This window comes from Papaver somniferum, unplaced genomic scaffold (genome assembly GCF_003573695.1).
Source record: "Papaver somniferum cultivar HN1 unplaced genomic scaffold, ASM357369v1 unplaced-scaffold_15, whole genome shotgun sequence".
Lineage (NCBI taxonomy): Eukaryota > Viridiplantae > Streptophyta > Magnoliopsida > Ranunculales > Papaveraceae > Papaver > Papaver somniferum.
Genome location: NW_020624376.1, coordinates 1,368,699 through 1,391,654, shown reverse-complemented (window position 1 = coordinate 1,391,654; position 22,956 = coordinate 1,368,699). Strand labels below are relative to the sequence as shown.

Below are 22,956 nucleotides of genomic sequence, written 5' to 3'. Positions count from 1 at the left end.
ATTGAACCATGTTGGTTAGCCATTTGGGTTAGATCCTGTTGAGCTCAAAACACTTAGGTTAGTGCCATTCCAAGGGTTCACTGGCTTGTGATTAGTGGTTCTTTAAACAGATCATTAATGCTAGAAGTTAGTAATAATCTAAGGGATGAACAAACCATATTAGTTAGAAACCTAGGAACCTAAATGACCTGTGATTGTTTATGCTTTAATCATATAGGAAATGCTAGGGGTTAATCTAAGGATTTTAGATAGTTAACTAGCCACATGACAAGGATTTATCCTAGGCTAACTAGCTAGGTGAAAGAGAATTATCATCCATCTCCATACACTTCCATCTTCAACTGTTTTGCTTGTTTTCTGTTTTCTTTCATTTATTTTACCTTCATTGCTCACTGTTTGTTTTCCCCTCATGCTCACAGTGGTGTCTTAACACCACAATATTTACTTGTTTCACTCACTATTTACTGCCTCCATTCATCTCCATGTTAGCTTAGGAAGCAGCTAGAGAAGCTAGAAAACAACATTTGCTCCCCCTTGTCCCTGTGGACTTTCTCTTTCTTCCCATTCTAGCTACAATTGACCCTGTATACTTGCAGGTCAATTTGTAGGTTGTTTATAAAACCCACCAAGTTTTTCGCGCCGCTGCCGGGGACTCTGTTGCGGCGCATATGTTGTTTTTCTTTCTTTGCTCATTTGCTTGTTGTTGCTCTTAGCTTGCAGCTGCACTTGCATCATTTGTTGTTTACAGTGCATTCTTGTTGTTTGCATCTTCATCTATTTGTTTACTTGCTGTTCTTGCACAGCATCAGAGCATCTTCTTGCCTGTTGCTTTAGTGCACTGCTGTGAACTGCTTAGCCCAGTTGCACCTTTGTTGCTGGTTCTGCCTTGAACCTGGTGCTGCTGCTGCTTGCACTGCCTCTGCTGTTGCTGGTGAACTGGTGGAACTGAGGCTGTTACTTTCCCTGCTGCTGCCTTCTGCACCTGTTGCTGTGTGACCTGACCCAAAGCCTGTTGTTGTGTTGTTGCTGCTGCTGCTGATCTGCTCCTGCTGCTAGGCCTGAAGTGGTGTTGCTTCCATTCATAAACCAATCCCAACTGGGCTGAAGCTGCAGAAGGAGAGGAAATTGAACCAAGCCCAACTGGGCCTTGAGAGTTGAAGCCAAAGCTTAGGATGATCCAAAGCCCAACTGGGCTTTTGCAACCAAACTGAGCAGTTGGGCTGTGCTTAAGCAAGTAAGCCTAAACCCATTAAGAGAACCCAACCTGTGGGCTTCCATTTTTAATTTGTGGGCTTGTAATAATTTTTTCCATTTTTATGTTGGGCTTGTAATTTAAGTTAACTTTTGGGTTTGTATTTGAGCTTAACTGTGGGATTGTCCCTATCAAAATTTTGGGTTTCAAAAAAAAACCCAACAAACAACCTAAACAAGTTTAACTGAACCTACCAACTCAGCTGGGCTTCGTTAGTTTCTGGTCTTGTTGAAGTCGTTAGTGGGCCGTGTACCCAAACTCTAGGCCGAAAGTTGGGCTCTGTTTCACAACAATTTTTCCAAAACCCAACAGTGGGCTTGGCCTTTTATCCCATAAAACCAAAGTTTTCAAAACCCAATAAACCAAAGTGTTTTCTTTTCCCATTAGGTCCAAATTTTCTAAAACCCATTAAAAACCAAATTTCTTTTCAAACCCGACAAAACCAAATGTTACCCATAAAAACCAAATTTTTCCCAAAAATCCAAACCCATTAAAAACCAAATTTTGGGCTTTGTAACATAGTTACTTAGCTTTTGATCCAAATCATGTCTAGATCTTGGTCTACAGTTGGGGAATACAACAAATCCCTTAGAGAACTTGCGTATGGACATACTCCACGTTATGAACCTCCCATAGACCATGATGTCAATAGTTATAGGAATTATTATGGACATTTTCAAAGTCCCGAGCCTCAATACATGAACCCTAATAACTATTCACACATGCATCATTCACCACAACGTGAAAATGAACATTTTGCTAGTGCCTCACTCACACAATCATCACTGATCGATCAATTAGAAGCTCGAATCGCAGCTTTAGAAATGCAATCACATGAGGAATCTGTCACATCTAATTTTCTTAGGAAACCTGAAATCTATGCATGTCCCGCATGTGGTAGTTTAGACCACCCTGTTGAGAATTGTCATATTTTGCATAATTTTAGGCAATCTAGAGAAAATCCAAGGTATGAAATGCCCATAAATTGTGAGAATGATAGTCATTGGGACCATAATCAATCCTTTGAGGGTTGCGATCAATATTTTGTAAACCCTAATGACCATGCACACATGTACCATTCACCACAATTTGAACATGAACAATTTTGTACTCCCATGAATTTAGACTCCACCACAGAAGCTTTCAGACTCAGTAAGCAAAACTTTGATAGATCTACATCACGAATTCAGGCATATTTAGATCAGATTTTTCTTCACCTACAAAAGGAGGAAATTCATGAGGAAATGTATGTTGTCCCTAATGAAGTGTCTAGTCCCATTCATGTAAATGATGTTGAATATGAACCTAATTTAGAGGAACATGAATCGACTAATGACACCACCACTGTTAATGAGGACCAATATGCATGCTACCATGATGATGATTATGATGATATGTTAGAAGAACATGAAAATATTGTGGAACCTGTTGGTTCAATAACATATGGCTTCTCGCCCTCGACCTTCATGAATGTTGTTTTTTCTAATACTCATTGTAATTCATATGATTTTGATATTGACATGGGATTCGTCCAATTATTCTGCGAAGATGAGCATGACATAGGAATAGTTGAATCTTCTGTAGACACTAATGCTAATATGCATGAAAATATATTTGATGTGTCTGATTCTCTACCTAGGTCACATTGTGATATTTCTCCTGATTTGCCGATGCATGAGAATAAATTCGTTGATGATGTTGATGACTCTGATTGTGATCTTGCCAATTTGTTTGATGATTGTGAGCATGTTGTGACACGTGTAGAAGACTTAGGAGATGTTGATGTGATTAATAATGATGTGCCTATCTTCCTACATAAGTCACAATCTGATGGCCTTCCACCCAACCTAGATTTGGTTTGTACCCATATTGTCAAACCGACTTTTCTGAGAGTCCCTAATCTAGGTTTGGAACTGTGTGCTTCCCAAGTCCTCTTGGACTATTTTTCTTCTAAGTATAATACATTTGAGGAACCACAGTTGGAATTAGCATGTTTTCCCGTCCCTAGCACAGTTCACTTTGAGTTAAACCTTGTACATGATGAACCCCCAAAACTGCGAGATTTTGTTTCCAAAATTTTGTCCGTTGAAAAATCCAGGTTTGGGGGTAGCTCATTTTGTTTCACAGTTTCACTTGCGTTTATTTCCTGTTATATTTGTGTGAAGCTGTTGAAACCTCTACACTTTGTCTTTTGGGTTGATCCTCAACTCTTTAGATTGTTAGTGTATGGTGAATTTTTTGTATATAATCCAGTAGATAAAATTTCTTAAAACCCTTTTGTTCCTTTTGTATATATTTTGCTAATCCAATATGATCTCGGCTGACATATGTTGGATTCTTGCCTTGAATAATGGAGTTCTAATATTGCTTTCGCCGAAATCGGGTATTCTCTTTCCTTTTTCTCTACTCAACATGATATGTTGTATTATAATTTTGTTCATATTTTGAAACATTGAGGACAATGTTTAGTTTAGGTTTGGGGGTGAAAAGTAGATACTTTGATAATATGCCATAATTGAAAACAAGAACTCCTTCTTTTTGAAAAAATTAAAAATTCTAAAAAAAAAAAAAGTTAAAAAATTAAAAAATCACAAAAATGGAGCTCATTTACCTTGAAATGTTGGCTCTTGTGCAAATATGTATTTTTATTAGGAGTCTTAGTCTAGATATTTAGGCACCCTGATTCTAGCACAATTCACATAGTGATAAGAAACTTGCACGCGCACGATCTACCAATACATGTATAGCCTCATCCTTGAGGTGTTCTATCGGAAGTTTTAGTTGCCAATCACTTTAGAATACTGAACGAAACTTGACTAGCTTGTTCTTTGGTTGGTTGGGATAGAAGGTGGAGGTTACATTAAGAAAAACAACCATCGAATTTAACTGGGTGCATCAAAAATGGCTACCTCTTGCAAAGTGTCATGTAATTTTTTGTTTCCTTTTGTATATGTATCAAAAGTGTTTCCTTATCAAAAAAAAAAAAAGATCAAAAAAAAAAAAAAAAAAAAAAAAAAAGCGATGTATATATTCAGAAAAAAATATCAAAAAAAAAAAAGTATTTTCAATTCCATCCTCTCTTGTTCCAAAAATAAAAGAGAGTAGTCAATGTAAATAAGAGTCATGTAAAGAGTCATTTTGTTGTTTCATTGTAATAAGCAAGGAGGGTGTATGCCATTGATGTACAACGCGAGTAATTGTGAAACACCTCCTACTCATTCACAATTCTCGTAAAGTCCGGACAGCTAGCTAGATTTCGACCTTGGTTCTTAGCCTGAGAAACTATCTCTTGGTGATTAGTAGTCATAACATCCGATCTTTCTTTACACATGTGTAGATACACTTTACACTCTTATCACATGTCTTTATTTGTTATCAGTGCTAGGATTGTGTCTTTGATAGCTAGATTGACATCTCCATTTTGCTGTGAGCTTAAACTGACTTGCACATGTCACATTTGATGGAATCTGAGCTTATATTTTGACCTAAAACTTTGTAGGTACGTTCTAAGCAAACCTTCACGAGACTTCACTCGTCCACTAGGGGCACTTAGTGGTTTAAAAGGCTTAGTGCATACGCTAAATGCATTCGAGAGACCAGCGACAGTGGTATAGGTAGGATTTCCTTAGTTTTGTTTTACTTGAGGACAAGTAAAATTCAGGTTTGGGGGTATTTGATGAGTGCTAAAAAGTACATATTTCTATATATTTTTCTTGGCATTTAACTCATCTTTTGTGCATTAATTCTATATTTTATCCCATATTCTGTGTTTTCGTTGTTTTCAAGAATAAATACTTTTCTTAATTAATTTTGCATTTTTAGGTACTAAATAAAGCCTGGTTATCTCACGGAGCGAAAAGAGAAAAGGAACGGCAAAGACTCTCGCTAGGAGGAAGCGAAGAATGATGTTTGCAAGAGCCGGATCAAGTAGAAGTGGGCTTGAAGAGGAAGAATTGTTCTTAAAGAAGATATGGGCTTGGCATACCCAAGAAGCAAAACCATTACCCAAATCCATTTCCATTATCCATACCCATTTCCATGAGAGCCGTCAGATCGGATCCATTCCATCATCCAACGGTCGCTTCATCATCGCGCATCGAGATTTGATATCCCTGTCTAACACTTTAGCACCTAACTCCATCTTGGACCGTCAGTTTTGATGTATCCATCATCCAACGGTCGCTCCACCATCTCCATCGCTCCATTGGATCATTCTATCATCTTTTCATCCAACGTTTTCCCTTATCAGAACATCTAAAATTGATGAGTCCGTCTAACACCCTAGTCACCGAACCCTATTACCCAACCAAACGGACCCTTCTTCTCCATCGGGTTCTTCTTCTCATCTTCCCCAAAAACTCCACAGTCCTACCACCATACCGCCTGCAACTCCACTGCCACCACCATCTCTTCCATCACCACCTCGAGCTTCACCATCTCCATTCTCCCGACCAAATCAGAGCCATCACCATCATCCATCTCCCTAGTATTTCCCTCTCTTGCTCTTAGCATCAACCCTAAGTGCTACAAATAAGAAAGAGAAAAGATAGGGCATCAGTAGACGCAATTGGGAGCAGTTCAAGCTGAGGAGGAGCAGAGGGAACAGCAACAGGGCATGGGTCGAGCAGAATTCACACATGGGTGAGAGAATTTGATTTTCCCCAAATCAATTTAGGGTTTTCAAAATTAGGGTTTTTAGAAAAAGGGATTCGATGTAAGCTATAAATAGAAACTGATTTAGAATGTTTAAACGGTTCTTGGGTCATCCGAGATACCCCTAATTGGGTTAATTTCATGTTTAATTTCAATTTCAATTCCATAATACTATCAGTACATGTTCTTCACTGTTAAATTTTGTTCTTATGTTCTAAACTTTATTCTGATGTTATGTTCATGTTCTTGTGTACGTTAATGTTCATGTAATTCCCCTGTTTGACTCACATGTTCTTGTTTTGAGTCTTAATGCTTGACAAACATGAAAACTCCTAACTTCAGCATGTTCTAATTCACCACTAGGGTGAGAAGACCATTGAACCATGTTGGTTAGCCATTTGGGTTAGATCCTGTTGAGCTCAAAACACTTAGGTTAGTGCCATTCCAAGGGTTCACTGGATTGTGATTAGTGGTTCTTTAAACAGATCATTAATGCTAGAAGTTAGTAATAATCTAAGGGATGAACAAACCATATTAGTTAGAAACCTAGGAACCTAAATGACCTGTGATTGTTTATGCTTTAATCATATAGGAAATGCTAGGGGTTAATCTAAGGATTTTAGGTAGTTAACTAGCCACATGACAAGGATTTATCCTAGGCTAACTAGCTAGGTGAAAGAGAATTATCATCCATCTCCGTACACTTCCATCTTCAACTGTTTTGCTTGTTTTCTGTTTTCTTTCATTTATTTTACCTTCATTGCTCACTGTTTGTTTTCCCCTCATGCTCACAGTGGTGTCTTAACACCACAATCTTTACTTGTTTCACTCACTGTTTACTGCCTCCATTCAGCTCCATGTTAGCTTAGGAAGCAGCTAGAGAAGCTAGAAAACAACATTTGCTCCCCCTTGTCCCTGTGGACTTTCCCTTTCTTCCCATTCTAGCTACAATTGACCCTGTATACTTGCAGGTCAATTTTTAGGTTGTTTATAAAACCCACCAATGGAGAAGTAGCAGAGAAGGTTTGGAGAGACAAAGAGCCTACTTATGATCACTTGAGAGTGTTTGGTTGTAGGGCATTTGTTCATATCCCAAAATATTAGAGGTCAAAGCTTGATGATAAAGCGAAGCAGTGTGTGTTCCTAGGCTATGGAACAGAGAAGTTTGGTTACAGATTTTGGGATCCAGTTGACAGGAAGGTTATCAGAAGTAGGGATGCAGTATTCCTTGAAGACCAAACTATTGAAGACTTTGAGAAGATCGAAAATCCAAAGCTTCAAGAAGATACTTTCTTGGATCCAAATCCAGTTGTTCCTTCTCTTGAACAACATGATGATGATGTTGATGGTAATGATAATGAAGAACAAGGACACAATCATGAAGATGTTCCAGTAGGTGATGTTGAGCAAGAAGCGCAATAACAACAACCAGAAGCTGAGTTGAGAAGATCCAGCATGACCAGATTACCTTCAACAAAGTATACACCACATGAGTATGTAATGCTCACAGATGCAGGTGAACCAGAGTCTTATGAAGAAGCTCTTAATGTTCCTTAAATCCATAAGTGTTTGAAATCCATGAAAGAAGAGGTGAGCTCTTTAAATGAGAACGACACTTTTGAGTTGGTTGATATGCCAAAGAACCAGAAAATTCTGAAGAACAAGTGGGTATATAGAATCAAGACTGAAAATGGTTCTGATATGAAGACAAAGCCGCTACCGAAGTACAAGCATGTGCATTTTTGTACCAGGGCAGGTTTGGTAGTGATGGGTACCTCACCATAAGTCGTGAGGGGGAGATTTTTGGGTCGGTCACAACTTATGGTCCAACATATGAGGTATCCCCTTAACCATTTGAGGGGAGAGCCTAACACTTATCCAAGTTAGGTTACACAAAGTGAGAAACGAGATTTGTTTCTCAGTCATCTTCTTTACATGTCGTGAAGAAAGAAAGGGAGGCGGCAGTGAGAGGGAGTAAGAGAGATAGTGTGTATCCACCATTAGAGTTGATCTTTGGTGATGATTTGAAGTTAATATTTGAAGAAGAAGAAGAAATGGTTCTTAGCTAAGGATCTATTGGTTAGTGTGGTGAAGATTGATTGATCAATTTCCACATCTCTTCAAAAGGGGAAAATCTAGGGTTTGTTCAAACCTTAGTAGTAAGTATCTCTTACTCTTGTTATTCTCAAATTGATAGTGAATCTCATCTTATTGGTGAATGAATTGTTGATCCATCCATCGGGATGAGTGTAATTTAGGCAAATTGTTATCCAAGTGCTATATGTACCTTGAAGAAGAGTGTATCCCCAAATTGGGAGAATTGTTTGTAACCCATTATTTGATTATAGTGGAAGATTTGCTCGTGGTTTTTACCCTTCACCTTGGAGGGGTTTTTCCACGTAATTCTCAGTGTTGTGTGTTTTCTTCTCATATCGTCCTAGTTGTGTTATTTGCGCATTGTGTTTCATTACTTGTATGGTTTTCGTATTGCATATATCAGCTCGGATTTTGCAAGTCTCCCCCAACAGAGGTAACATCTACTCTTACTAATACTTCATTTGAGATCATCCTTTTATGTACATTGATTGTTAAGAGTGGCGCTAACCTATATATTTGCCGTATTTTTCTTTGATTGTTTAGTTTCCTATAATAGTAAATAGTTAATCCTTCAATGATTAGGGTTTTGCTATACACAATATGCTTTTTACATAGCCTTCGTTGATGGTTCGTATTCAGGTAGGTTCATATTGTGAAAAATATGGGTTTTGGATGTTGGTCGTTCACGAGTTGGGTGAAAAACTTGGGGAATTCCTTGCATTTTCATTTTTCATTCAGCGAATTCTAATTCTTTGGTTAAAGGAGTTACTTCTACCAAAGAAAGGTTTCTTCTTAATTATTCTAGCTAAATGGATTCTTTTGCAGGTGGAGTACCTTCCACTCTCATCGCTTGAAAGATTCAGACAAGTCATGGAAGATTTTGTCGGTATATTGCAAGAGATTGTTTCGCCAAGATCATTACCAAGTCATTTTACACATATCGAATAAAACTTTTCAGAATACAGCCTTACCGATGATTACAGTTCTCAACACACCTCACTTCACACTACAACAAAAAATGCTATAGATCACACACTAAACATCACAAAGTTTGAACACTTGTGGTATTTTTAAGGCTAAAACTTAAAGACCATTAATATTATAGTGTTTGTGATCTTAGATAGAAAGACCTGCCCATACATCTCTTACATTTCAAAAAAGTGTGATATTATAACTGAGCCTTTGGCCACTATCAATATTATTTTTGTGATCAAAAATTTGTCTTTCGATAAATTTTAAAAAACTATTGCGGTGAGCGTGGCTCGAATTTGCGACCTTCAGATTCCCATCAGGGGAAAAAAAGAATGCCCATATATAAATTAATTTCAACTTTTGTTCGTCCGTAAAATTAAACCCTAATATGGAAGAACAAAAATTGATATTAATTTTCCAACAAGACTAACCTGTAATTGTGGATCAAATTTTCTCCAGAATTCAATAAATTTGTATAAACTAACCAATCTATCAAGTAAAAACCTAAACTAACCTAAATCAGAATCAAATCGCGAAGTTAGATCACATGCCAAAGAAAACTTCATCAATCTTCGAAACAAAATCTCACACGAGGTTCAGATTGCATACATCTGCTGAAAAACGACATTGAAATCACATATCAAAACAAATAAAATTATACCCTAATTTCAAATCTCAAACTTCAATTTTTGAATCAGATTCCAAAAATAATCCAAACAAGAAAGGGAACCAGTTGAATCCTACCTGAATCCAAATAAAATTAACTATTTCGACGACAACTCGAGATTGTTATTTGAATTCTTTATGATTGATTGAAGAAAACTCGATAGATAGATGGAGAGAGACATAAAGATTTCGAGTGAAAATGAAGTTCAGATTGAGAATACGAGGATTTTCTATTGGACCCCCAAAATTAAGTAGGCATTCTTTTTTTCCCCTGATGGGAACATGAAGGTCGCAAGTTCGAGCCACGCTCACCGTAATAGTTTTTTTAAAATTTATCAGAAGATAGATTTTTGATCACAAAAATAATATTGATAGTGGTCAAAGGCTCGGTTATAAAATCACACTTTTTAAAATGTAAGAGATGTATGGGCGGGTCTTTCTATCTAAGATCACAAACACTATAATATTAATGGTCTTTAAGTTTTAGCCTTAAAAATACCACAAGTGTTCAAACTTTGTGATGTTTATTGTGTGATCTATAGCATTTTTTGTTGTAGTGGTCTTATAAAGCTAAGATTGCACTTACATTCGAGGTTTGGTTTCGTGTGATCTCATTGTGAAATGTACATAGTAGTAGTAGATCCTTTGTTAATGTGTTGAAAGTAGTGATAATGTGTATGTGTATCACATTGTTCCTAGTTTTTTAATAGTGTTCAGATTAACCTTTTATGATCCAGATCCTTACCGTTTAGATAGTAATCTTCCAAATATTTCTCCATGCGTCTTGTTACTCTTGTACTTGCATCAAATTTTAGTTTGGAGATAACCTTTTCTGACATAACATGGATCGTAGTGATAAGCAAAGAGTCTATGACACTACGAATTTCATGCAATATCCGAATGAGTCTGCAGCACTATACTTCTTCCGACAGGGGTTCCAGTTTCTCGGTGATTTCCAATTAAGAGTTGGAAAAGTTGCACTTATTACGGGACATACGTGGCGTATCCATCGCATTACTTCATCTTTTAGGCGTGTCCGCCCAATTAGTAGGTAGCTTTTTCTTAAAGCGTAGTAATTATAATTAATATTAGGTGGTTGGTTTGTACATCCTGCAGGTATGTGGCGAATGGTCGCACTTAAAAGGCCTTTTTTTTTCCTTCTTGTTTTTATCAGACGTACAGTTGAAAAAATTGTGGGAAAATATTATGAGGATAGAGACATAGGTAAGTACAGTGACACGCGGCTGTTATATCATCAGGCTATCATTACCACTGATAAGGACATTTCATAGAGCTATCAATACCCCGATATTATATCTCTTGTCATAGGCAATTGATGTGTACTTTCTACCATTATGTGGTAAGCAGTCCTGCACATGAACTGGAAAACAAAATCTGACCAATGTTGCATGTTACGAAACAAAAAAACTTGAGATGTATTGCGGAAACTTTCTCTATGCCAAGGTAAGGTGGCACTGGCAGAGAAGTAAAATGAACCCGCAACTCTTTAAGAAAAAATATTTGTGGGAGATTAATATTATGGATTACTGATAGAGACATGGTTAAGTACAGCGACACGCCGCTGTTCGCATGCCACAATATCGTTCACGAGTCCATTAATAGACAAATTGCGGGTAAAACTCCATTAATTTTTTTTTGATAATCAAACCAGAAGTATTTCATTCCATAAAAGAAACGTTTAAATTGATGGTTTTCAAGATAGATAAGTACATCAAAAACAATAAAACAATTAAAAGTAAGATGCAACGCGCAGATAAATCGCGAAGAGAAAGAGCGATCTACAACAACGACAAAACCCAATTCTTGTACATAGAGACTGGAAAAGGAATGGTATTCGAAATTATAATTCGACCATTTTGATTTGTTTTCTTCTTTAAAAGAGGTGCTCCTATGAGAAAGGAGTAATTTGCCCAAAAAATCTTCATGCGTAGCGAATAACCCGGAAAATCTAGATCTATTTTTTCTGATGGAACCTTGATTTTGGCTGTGTTAAATCGCCGATGTACTTGTATCTCGATAACGAATCACGAACAAATCTAAGAAAAGAAACACTATGAAAGTGTAAATAGAATCGCCCTAATAGCGAAAAATAAAATCGCCCTAATATCAAAGAGAAAATCGCTCTAATAGCGAAGAAATTTATTATAATCGACTTCTAATCACGATTAACTACAAAAGCAAGAAATCTTTGCTCAGATCCGGACCCTAAAAGACCAGATCTGAGCAAAGAAGAAAAAAAATGAAGAGATGTTTTCTAAGGTTTTGAGAGGAAGGAGAGAGAAGAAAGAGAAAAAGGATATAAAACTCTATTAATTAATACTCTACTAATGTATTCTACTAATCTATCTAAATACTCCATCCGTCCTATATTTTACTTGATTAAAATGGTTTTTGCTCATAGATTAAGGAAAGTAGAGAGAAGAATTTTTTTCCCAACATAGGTTTATTTAAGATGTGCATGGGAAATAGAATTACCTGATTCCAACATAGGGGTAAATTAGGCTAAAATCGGAAAAAAAAAAATGAAACTTAGCAAGTAAATTAGGACAAAAAAAAATGTCAAATTTAAACAAGTAGACTATGACGGAGGGAGTATAAAATTTTTTATGATCCTAACTATGTTAATAAAAATTAAATTCTAACTCGTTAAATTAATAATTTTATATAATTACTAATTTTTTGTTTATTGTCGTATTTGATTTGAAAGGGATTGGATTGTGATCTTCTTTTTTTCTGGCCATTGTCCTCCTAATCTAGACAGAAACTTCATGAGTAAAGTTTAATTTTTTTTCCAAGGCTTTTCTGCCCAGATCCGAATTATTATATCTTAAAGACTCACGCCAAATTGCTAATATTTATAAGTTATCCCCTAGACTCTAATGTCTGCCAAAAGAGTCCTCAGACCGTGTGTACGGCACACTCATATGTGTACTTAATGTTGAAAAACTAAAAAGTAGGATCCTAGTTAGCAATTAGGGGTACAAGAAACGTTCGGAACGGGATATGTACGAGTATTATACGGATTTGTAAAATTTAAATTCGGTCAAAAATCCGGTCAACGGTTCGTAATTCGGCAATAACACGGAACGACATACGTACGTGTATAATTCGTTTTAGAGAGATGAATCCGGCGTACAAAATTCGGCATATATTAACCTGTTAAAAAATCATTTTTGATATAATTCCTCTTTAGATACAGTAATTTAATAGTTGACATAAAATATATATATGATATATGAATTACAATTAGCAAATAACATGTATGTTGGTGGTATTGGAATCAGATTGGTATATGTAAAATTTTAAAAGTCAAAAATATAATAAAAAATGATAATTTAGTGATGATGTGGCAAAGTATTATATGGGCCATATGATTCGGTAATTCGTAAATGCGCGTATAATTCGTTTTGAGCTGGAAATTCGCGAATCTAAATCGGGATTTCAGTTATACGGCTGATACGTACGAATTCGGTCGATACAGACGGATTCGCGAATTATACTCGTATAATTCGCGGTCTTATTGAATAGGAGTAGGATGATTCTAGATAGGCAGACCGTCCTCCAACACAACACCAAAACATTATGTTGGAGAAAATAAGTTTTTAATAAAAGGTTTTTAGGAGTCCAATTTTGTGCACACTCCTTTAAAGAGTGTGCACATAACAAAACAACCTTGTTCAAAAACTAACGTTTGTTAATTAATAAATTTAGTTTTTCTTATTTTTAAATTGAATACTCCCTTCGTTCTAAATTAAGAGTCCGCTTTGACTTTGTCAAGATATTAAGGAAATCCTGTAAAATATTATGACTAGCCCTTGACTAGCCTATTTAATGTTATATTATTACCAAAAATAAATTATTAGCTTAAATATGATAGTATTATATTTTAGGGAATATTTTAAGAAAATAAAAACAAATTTATATTGTTTTTATTATGGAATCCACAATTTAAGAAATATTTTTATAACTATCCATAAATGTGTTTATTTAAAAAGGAATGACAATTAATACAACGATATTGAGTAAGTTTTCCCTTATATATGGTGATATTATTTACGATTTTGATATTAAAAATGATTTTATGATTATTAAAAGTAAAGGGTATATTTGATAGTTTAAGAGAAAAATATGTCTATAAACAAAGCGGACAGATAAAAATGAACAAACCAAAGTAGAAATTAGGACAGATCAAAAAGGACAGAGGGAGTAGTAATTTTATAAAAAGGAAAGCATATATGTATCATATTTAATATTCCCTAAAATATACTAATTCAGGGAAAGGAAGCAATTGCAATAACTTTTAATGGTGAAAATTTTACTAAATGTGATTAAAAATACAGTGATTTTTTGAGAGATTCTAATAATTTGCGTAAAATCGGCTTTACACTTTCAATATTCAATTTCGTTTTTAACTGTAGTTTGCGACTTTGACGACAAACATTTTGGTCCTTACCTCTATTATTTTGATCTCGCCTAATGAACGATGAAGAAGTCTAACACAAAAGCTAAGCGTAGTGCGACTGTGATTGTGAAATTATCACAGCAAGCAGTTTCGATCATCAACTTTTAATTGACTGAACATCTTATGTTGTAATCATATTTAGTATTATTTCAATTGCTTACTGTTGATATCTATGGTAACACTTTCTTAATTTTCTTATCGCATGATGATCAAACTAATCATCACGTTTCGATCAGTTGAAAAACCTATTTTACGATAAATAACCCGATTGTTGCGGTCATCTCTTTTTTTTTTTAAACTAAATCTCGATATTTTAGGGGATCTTAGATCAGATATGACTAGTGTTTTCTTTCCTTATTCAAGATTAAAATTAATTTTATATTAAAGAAAAACTAATTTTATTAAATAGAAAACGGTAGATCTGAAACAACCTTGTTTTGTTTTGTTTTGTTTTGTGCACACTTTTTAAAAGAGTGTGCACAAAATTGGACTAGGTTTTTAGGTCTTGACATGGTTTGATTTGATGACCTAAGGATCTAAGGGTACTTACTCTTTTTGTGAGCAAATTAAATGATCATTTAGCCTCACATTATGGAACACTAAAGAGGAACTCCATTACATATCCATTTGCTTATGGATATATTGACAAATGAGGATGGAGCTCTAATATGCGCGTATACCATGCACCAAATCTTGTTTTACTCCGAAATTATTTTTGCAAGTTTTTTCTTTAGGAAGTTTTATTTATTTTAGAAAGTTTTATTTATGGGAAATTTTTTTTTCCGTGTTTTCGTTGTTTTATAAGAAACAAAGTTCGTTTTAGAAGAAAACCTAAACCTTGTTTGATTTGCAAGTTATTTCTCCTATAAATATAACTCGAAAATCTCTTTTGGATTCACACCAGAAGCGACTACGTTCTAGTCTTCTTTTTATCATCTTCTTTATTTGTTTTGTGTGGCGTGTTCACTTCTAATCCTTTTACTAAGTTTAAGAGTGGGTAACTTGCATTGTGCTAACTCAAGTTACATCAGGCAGTCTTATCCTAGACACATCTACGCTATGAGGGGTTTAGCATTACTCATCTCGCTTATACCCGCGAACTGATAAGTTAAGGACAACTTGTTAAACCTATGAGCCCTCTTCAAGTTGTTTCGTTAGAATTGTTTTAATTCAGTGCTTTAAATATTATTTTGATACATTTAACGTGATGTTCATTGTTGCAAGATTCCAAAACAATATACCTCGAAAAGGAGATGATAAACTATTTCTAGGGAATAGTGTGTCCCAGTTAAATGCCATGGGATCAAGATTTGAGAAACGAGTCATGACCCAGATCACGGCCACTGACCGTGACCATTATAACACGTTTTAAATGGTGTGATTACATTCTCGGAAAAAACATGTTTAACTCGTTATCATACTTCTCATAGTATATTTAGAATTCCCGATTAAGTTGTCCTTAGATTACGCTTGGCGAACTTACTAATTTAGAGTTTTCAATTTTGATGTGGCAACGATCCTGTATGAAAATAACGGCAACAACGACCCTGTATGATAAATAACTTTGACGACCTCGAATGAAGACGGACTAGATTTTTGCCCGTGCTAAGCAATGAGCATTTTTTTCTTTTAACTTGGTGTACGTCGGACTTCGTCCCGCCCCATGTCCGTGCTAAGGAATCGTATTAAGAAGTATACAAGCTGTGCACGACCTAATACGCCATACACCAAAAAGACGGAAAAACAACCCCCAACCAAATAAGTTGAACGGATAAACAAAAACCAACAAAGACCTTTTGACAAACCTTAAAAACTAAACCACCATTCTCATTTGCTAATTAAAACAAGAGCGCAAGCTACATTTAAATACATAGGATTTTCATGACCAAGTATGCAATCCTATCTATGAAGATTTCCCTGCAGGACCAACCTCTTCCACATTTAAACCCTCATGATTTTTTCGCCACACCAGTAAACATTTCTTGACGATTTTTCTTTGAAGATGGAAAGCTTAACCCCATTAATTATACAACCAAACTCCATGAAATTACCAGCTGAAATCTTACTAGGAATAGTAAGAGATTTCCGAGAGCATTTTGAATAACATGGCCACTATAGGTTTGCCAACAAAAACAGAAGTGGGTTTCAAACACAAAATTACGAACCGAAACACTTTTATTATATTATTAGGATTTCAAGCTAAATATGATGCTTCTGAGCGATAAATACAGAATTCATATGTGATGCTTAGTTACTCAAATACATTTTTTTCAGCCGACTGTACGTTGAACTTTCTTCTACTTTCAAATGTGGAAGCTTTTCGGAGATCACTGAGGCCTACTTTTGAGCAGGTAAAAGTAAACATATTCATAAGAACACGATCATCTAAGAAAGAACTCCGGACACTACCCCATTCACATGCCCCTGCAGTTAAATCAAGAAAGAATATGTCTCTAGGATTCGATGAATCGTATATGTAAATGAAATTCTCTGCCAAAGAGATATCAATCGACGATAATATTGGATTCACATTCTTAAGCTTTTCGAACATATCTGGTGGCATCTTTCCAATCTCCTTACTATGAAAACCATTACAATTCACTTCCCAAATTCCTAGGCTTTTAGCATTCTCAGAATCACCCATTAGCCCAACTAGTATCAAACGTTCACAAGCAAAGCCGAAAACTGAGAAATAAATGGAAGGGTCGGGATGCAGAGTAAGTGTGCCGGAACTCTCGCTCCATATCTTTGCATTCGTGTCGAACCAGCATAGTTTACCAGATTGTTTGTCAAGTAAGTACATTTTGTTGTCTTGCACATCAACGGAAAGCCAAGAGGCAGCAGCAGAATTCCTCAACGCAACAGGTAACGGTTGACACATAGACCAGCCTGGGGATGTCATATCATAAATCTCAACTGCCAGGGGATCCTTCTCAAAATCGTAAGCGCCACCAGCAACAACTGGATATGATTCAACAATTGCGACTGCTGGATCGGTCCTCCAAATCCTTGGTGCGGCAAATTCATGCCATGTTTCATGGAGTGGGCCTGTCGAGAAACTGAATTTGGAAGGTGTTAACATGTAAAGAGTATTAGAACAAGAGGACCGGAGTGAGGATGTGTAAGTGGTCGGTGATGGCCCCGTAAATTCGATCCAAACATTTGAACCAGGATCATATGCACGACTCATGACTAAAGACAGATTCTTTCGGTTTTGCATGTGTACAACGAGCCATGGTTTAGCGCGTGAAGGATCACGCATACAGGAAATAACTGCATGTTCCCATGATCTTGATACGTAGGATGATGGTACGAGATGGATTGTTGGTAAGCAAGAAATGATGTCAACTAAAAGATCTCCACGAAGAGGAGTTTGTTCTTCTTGTGCTTTTTCTTCTTGTTGGTTTTCACTCCTCGAGGTTTCTCCAGCCATTATTCTGATATTCTCAATTTGAAATTTTCTTTTCGGATGCTTTTGATATTTAAAAGCTTTTCTTAGCCAGGGAAGTGATGTCTTGAGGATTTTGTGATCTCTTTCTTCTCCAGTAGTTAGGAACAATAATACAACTATTCTTGTGCGATCATTGAGAGACGCACTATAGCAACAGTAGAAACGTAAATACGTCTTAATTAGTTGGTATTGGATATTGATGTATAGGAATAAATAACTTAATTATTGTAGGATTTTATTGTATTTTAAATTGATAAAGGGAGAAATAGATAGCACAAATGCATGAAGGCAATGCAAACAACAAGACAACTACATGATACTTCAACGAGAACTTCCCAATTAATCAATTAATGATCAATATATGAATAAGCTGTTTGTGTCGCATTTTAATGACGTACACGCAAATAAAGAATTTTATAAAGACTTTTAGGGAAAACCTTATCTATATATTAAAGAATCCATTGGACCATAGCTTTGATGAGAAAAATGGACCATGCATTTTACCAGTAATGGCTTCTGCTGGGGCTGGGGTATATCCCTCCGTCCTGATGTGCATTAGAACAGGCCCGTTTGCAAGCATGGATCTGTTTTCCCCTTCCCTCCCCACAACGATTTACTTTATGATTTTTATGATTTTGTGGGGAAGGGAAAGGGGTTGTAGAAGAAGGGTTGTTCTGTAGTTGATTTGTCTATTTGAGTAGGTTGTAGGCTGTAGAAGCTTAAATTATCTAGATCTTTCACTAAATTATGGGTGGTTACTTAAATTATCTAGTTGCACTTAGCTAGAGTGTTGCTTATCGTTCGAGGTTAGGTTTGTTGTTTATAGTAGCTAATTCTGTATTTGAGTATGTTTTAGAAGTTCAATTTCTGGTGATATATTTTACATTTGATGCTGCTCTATCATCTATGTTGAAAACATTTCACCACATAGTGAACTTAAATTATCCATGTGATTTTGATTGAACTGCTGCAATTTAATTTAGGAGTTTTGATTAGCTCAGGGAATTCATTGGTTCCCAAGACTTAACTACTTAGAGTTGGATGAGAGGAAACTGCTCCCGAGAGATTTTTAATAGGTAGGTTCTTTAGTGTTGAAACATTTCGAACGATTTCATGCTAGGATGGTGTTTGATGCTAGGTATAGGGTAGGAATCTGCTCTAATAAGCTCCACTACTTCAAAACTTCTTTCTTCTTCTTGAATAAAAATAGTTTAGTTTTTGCTTTTAGGTTTTATCTTTGTTGTTTTGGGTGTTTATGGACACGTTTCTTAGCTATTTGGGCGATCTTTTCTTCGTCTTTCGGACGATTTTTTCTTCGCTTTGATAGCAATTCCTTCAAATCTCTATGGTGTTCCTTGGCTTGCTATTCACGAATCATCAAGAACATCAACGATTCTGCTTGGCATCGCCTTAGGTTCATCTTCAACAAAAGGGATCTGGTGCATCCGGATTCGTTAGGATCTACAAGATTTTGTGAAAAATACTCCATTTTATTTGGAGCATCTCTTATTGAAGAAGAAAAACATTTTAAATGGTCGGAGTTGATTCCGGTTTACACCATCATTCATCACTACTGCAACTACAAAAATTGGATGTCTTTGCGGTTCATGGCTCATTCTCTTCGCGATGTACTTGCAATTGGTGTCGTCATTTGTATTTGGGTTTTGATTATCTTGTATTTTGGTGTTTTTGATAATCCTGTAAGCAATCATGTAATCACTATTTTGGTTTGAGTGAATTGAAATGTGATTTCCATCAAAAAAACAAAAGTATATTTCAATCTGGAAATGATAAAGGAACCGAGGATTATCCAGATTCCCGTCCCGACCCTAGTTAGCAATTTGGGGTACGGAAAATGTTCAGAACGGGATACATACGAGCATTATACGGATTTGTAAAAGTCAAATTCGGTCAACGGTTCGTGATTCGGCAGTAATACGGAACGACATACTACGTGTATAATTCGTTTTAAAACTATTAATTCGGCAGACGAAATCCTGCATATATTAACGCGTTAAAAGATCATTTTTAATATAATCTCTCCTTAAATACTATAATTTAACAATTGACATGAACTATACAAATGATATGTGCACTACAATTTGATGGTTTTGGAATATTTAAAATTTTAAAAGTCAAAAATATAATAAAAGATAATACTTTAGTGATGATGTGACGAAATATTATACTGACCGTACGATTCGTAATTCGTAAATAAGTTTATAATTCATCTTAAGCTACACGGTTAAGGATTCGCGAATTATACTCATATAATTCGCAAACTTACTAACTAGGGTCCCGACTGAAACAGAAAAGGGCGTTCCACCTTTAACAGCCTCATGTTTTCTTCTGGTGGGCCCCACTAGAAATCTGGTATCCGTCGTAGCTGTATCACTTCCCATTTCAATCTTTTGACAGATTTGAAGGAAGAAAGCTAAAACCATTTCAATATTTTGACAGATTTGAAGGAAGAAAGCTAAAAGAAGGAGATGGTTACTAGGTAGGTTGTTCACTTAAGACAACCCCCTGAGCTGCCCACTCCTTTCACTTGCGACTGCCAGCCATCATTGGAGAGAACCCTACGTTCAGTTCCCTGCTAACTAGCATGGTTTAAGCAGTTCAGTACACATAACTTGAATCCTCTAGAAAACAGCAGTTTTGCATAAGTCGTAGATAAGTACAGATTTAATACTCATTATTTGTGCAGTCACATTTCTTCCTAGTTTTGTAATACTAAAACCTGTTGCCCAGTGTGTGTACTCAGGTTAATCTTTATACAGATACTCGTTGTTTATCTTGCAAATGTTTTTTCATGTGACTTGTACTTGCATCAATAACATTCTGACCTAACACAGATCGCAGCGATATCTTCCCCTTTCATCGCTTCAGAAATCCAGACAAGTCATGGAAAATTTTGACGACATATTTCAGGAAATTGTTTGGTCGAGATCATTATATTACCAGGTCACTTTACACTTACCGAACCAAACTCTTCTGGATACGGCCTCACAGACCATTAGAGTTCTCAACACACCTCACTTCAGTATGCTACTGTAATGACTCAACTGCTAACTACGTACAATGAGAAACTAGTAGTATGTGAACTGAACTTATTCTCCTATTTTAAATCTGTTAAAGTGTCATGTTGCATAATATTAGAATGTAATGGTAAAGCACAATCTCTAACTTCTAACAGTACGCAACTTGGATGATTTTTCATTGGATCGTCATGTGGCTAGAACTCTACCGTTTTTTTGGATATTGTGTATTTTTGGTTATCAAATAGATGAGATACAAAATCTTATGCTGGGTCAAGATATTGTTGTTGGTGTAGGAGTAAAAACCTCACGCCTATCAGATATGCGAAGTAATGACCATCAAGATGGAGCGAAGACGACCGCACACAATATATCTGGAATGACGCATCAGATGACGTCAACGCATGAGTAAAGTGTGAAGAGATGTGCGATATTAAGAGTACGTACGAGAAGAGTCAATATAAGCGTGCGTTAATGACGCACACAAAATCCGAAAATAAGGGCTTTATTAGCTGTCATCCACTATGTAAACTCATATATAAGGAGCCGAGCGACTTGTATTGAGAGAGATCTTTTTGAGAGCTTAGACAAGACTTTAGGAAATAGAAAGATTATTTGGAGAGCAAGTTAGGGTTTCTTTATCTATTTGTATCCAATTAAAAGATTTTAATGAATGTTCTTGTGATTCTTACGGAGATTACTCAGATTATTTTATACATTTTATCAAGGGTGTAGTTGTGAGATTTCTCACAACTACATTTTGGCGCTAGAAACAACTCGGAATGATATACCCTGTTGGTGAATTTCTGTAAAAACAAGCTTTGGATTCTTCATAGTTTATCACCTTTTCATTAGAAATCTTTGAGAGTTTTAGAAGTTTAGATTTAAAGAAGTTCCACCGAAAGTTTCAATCTCAGAAAAACAATCTTCATCGGTCCAGTTTTCAGTTCTTTAAAGAGTAATTTTTATCTTCGAAAGGCGAAAGAATTGTTATAGACTAACAAGATGGTGAGGCAAACAACTGCAGCAGAAAAAGCAACAACAATCAGGAGGAGTAGAAGGATCACTGGAAGAAGAAGAAGTGAAATCTCTGAATCCTCAAGAATGGGAGAAAGAAACAATAGAGGAAATCAAGTCCAAACTCAGATCCAACAATAACCAATGGAGACCAATACCATAGACTACGATCGACTGAGTGTGCATACCGCAAATACAGATTCAACAAAAGAGGAAGACAAAAGAACTGGAGCTTCAGGATTAATAGAAGAGAATGAAAAAAACATGACAATCGAGGAACTCCGAAAAAGGTTGGTTGCAGAAAGAAGGAGAGAGGATGAAGAACATGCGAATTATAAATGTACAACAGCGCGAACATTACCGCATTCAAGAAGGTCATAGAGGAAATAGATGTGAACAAGCAGATGAACGTCACCGCACACATCATGATTATGATAGTGAAGAAAATGAAGAACAAGGAAGAATTATATTGCAAGGTATGACCAGAGAAGAGGAAGCTGAAAGGAATAATGCCGCACAGGAGCATGCAAGGGATGAAAGAGAAAGACGCAAGCGAAGAAGAGAGGAGGCTGAAGAGAGAGAGAGATACAAGAGGCTTCATAACAAGCATGACAACAGAGTAAGACATGCAAGGTTGAAAAGACCAATGCAGCAAGATTCAGACCAAATCATGAGCGGAGAAATACTCAGAGAATTAGCAGAGATGAGAGAAATGATGACGGCGCGAAGAGATGGTGGTAGGAGACAACTAGATGAAGCAATAGGAAGCGGGAAAAACACCGTTTGCAAGGCAGATACAACTCGCAGTAATACCACATAAATGCGACCTACCTGTATTTACTAATATCTTTGATGGAAGCACATGTGCAGTACAACATATAAGGGCATATAGACGGTCTTTATTACAGTGGGAAGAAAATGATGCGGTGTTATGTAAATATTTTCCTGTGAGCCTGACAGGGGAAGCCTTGCAATGGTTTGAAGGATTGCCAGTAGGAACCATTCGATCATTTTATCACTTACAAAACATCTTCTTAGGACAATACATCAATAATAATATGCTAAGACCAGGTATTGAAAAAGTGTTCAGCTTACATAGAAGGATCAATGAGAGCTTGCGCAGTTTAACCACACGTTAGAGAAGTGTGTGTAGCGAGATGGTCGGACGAGTAGATGAGAGAAACCTTATATTAGCCTTCATCAGTGCACTTTTTCCTACAGATTTATTCTATACACATATCTTCAGGACAAAAGATACAATAAATATGGCGGAGTTACACGAGTTTCAAGAAGAATACATAACTCTCGAAGAAAAACAAAGAGAAAT

The 22,956-nt window shown here is 36.2% G+C and overlaps 1 pseudogene; it reads left to right on the top strand.

Annotated features, from left to right (window-relative positions):
• Positions 1–22,449, top strand: part of LOC113335572 — a 43,532-nt pseudogene extending 21,083 nt beyond the window's left edge.
• Positions 22,450–22,956: the final 507 nt, after the last annotated feature.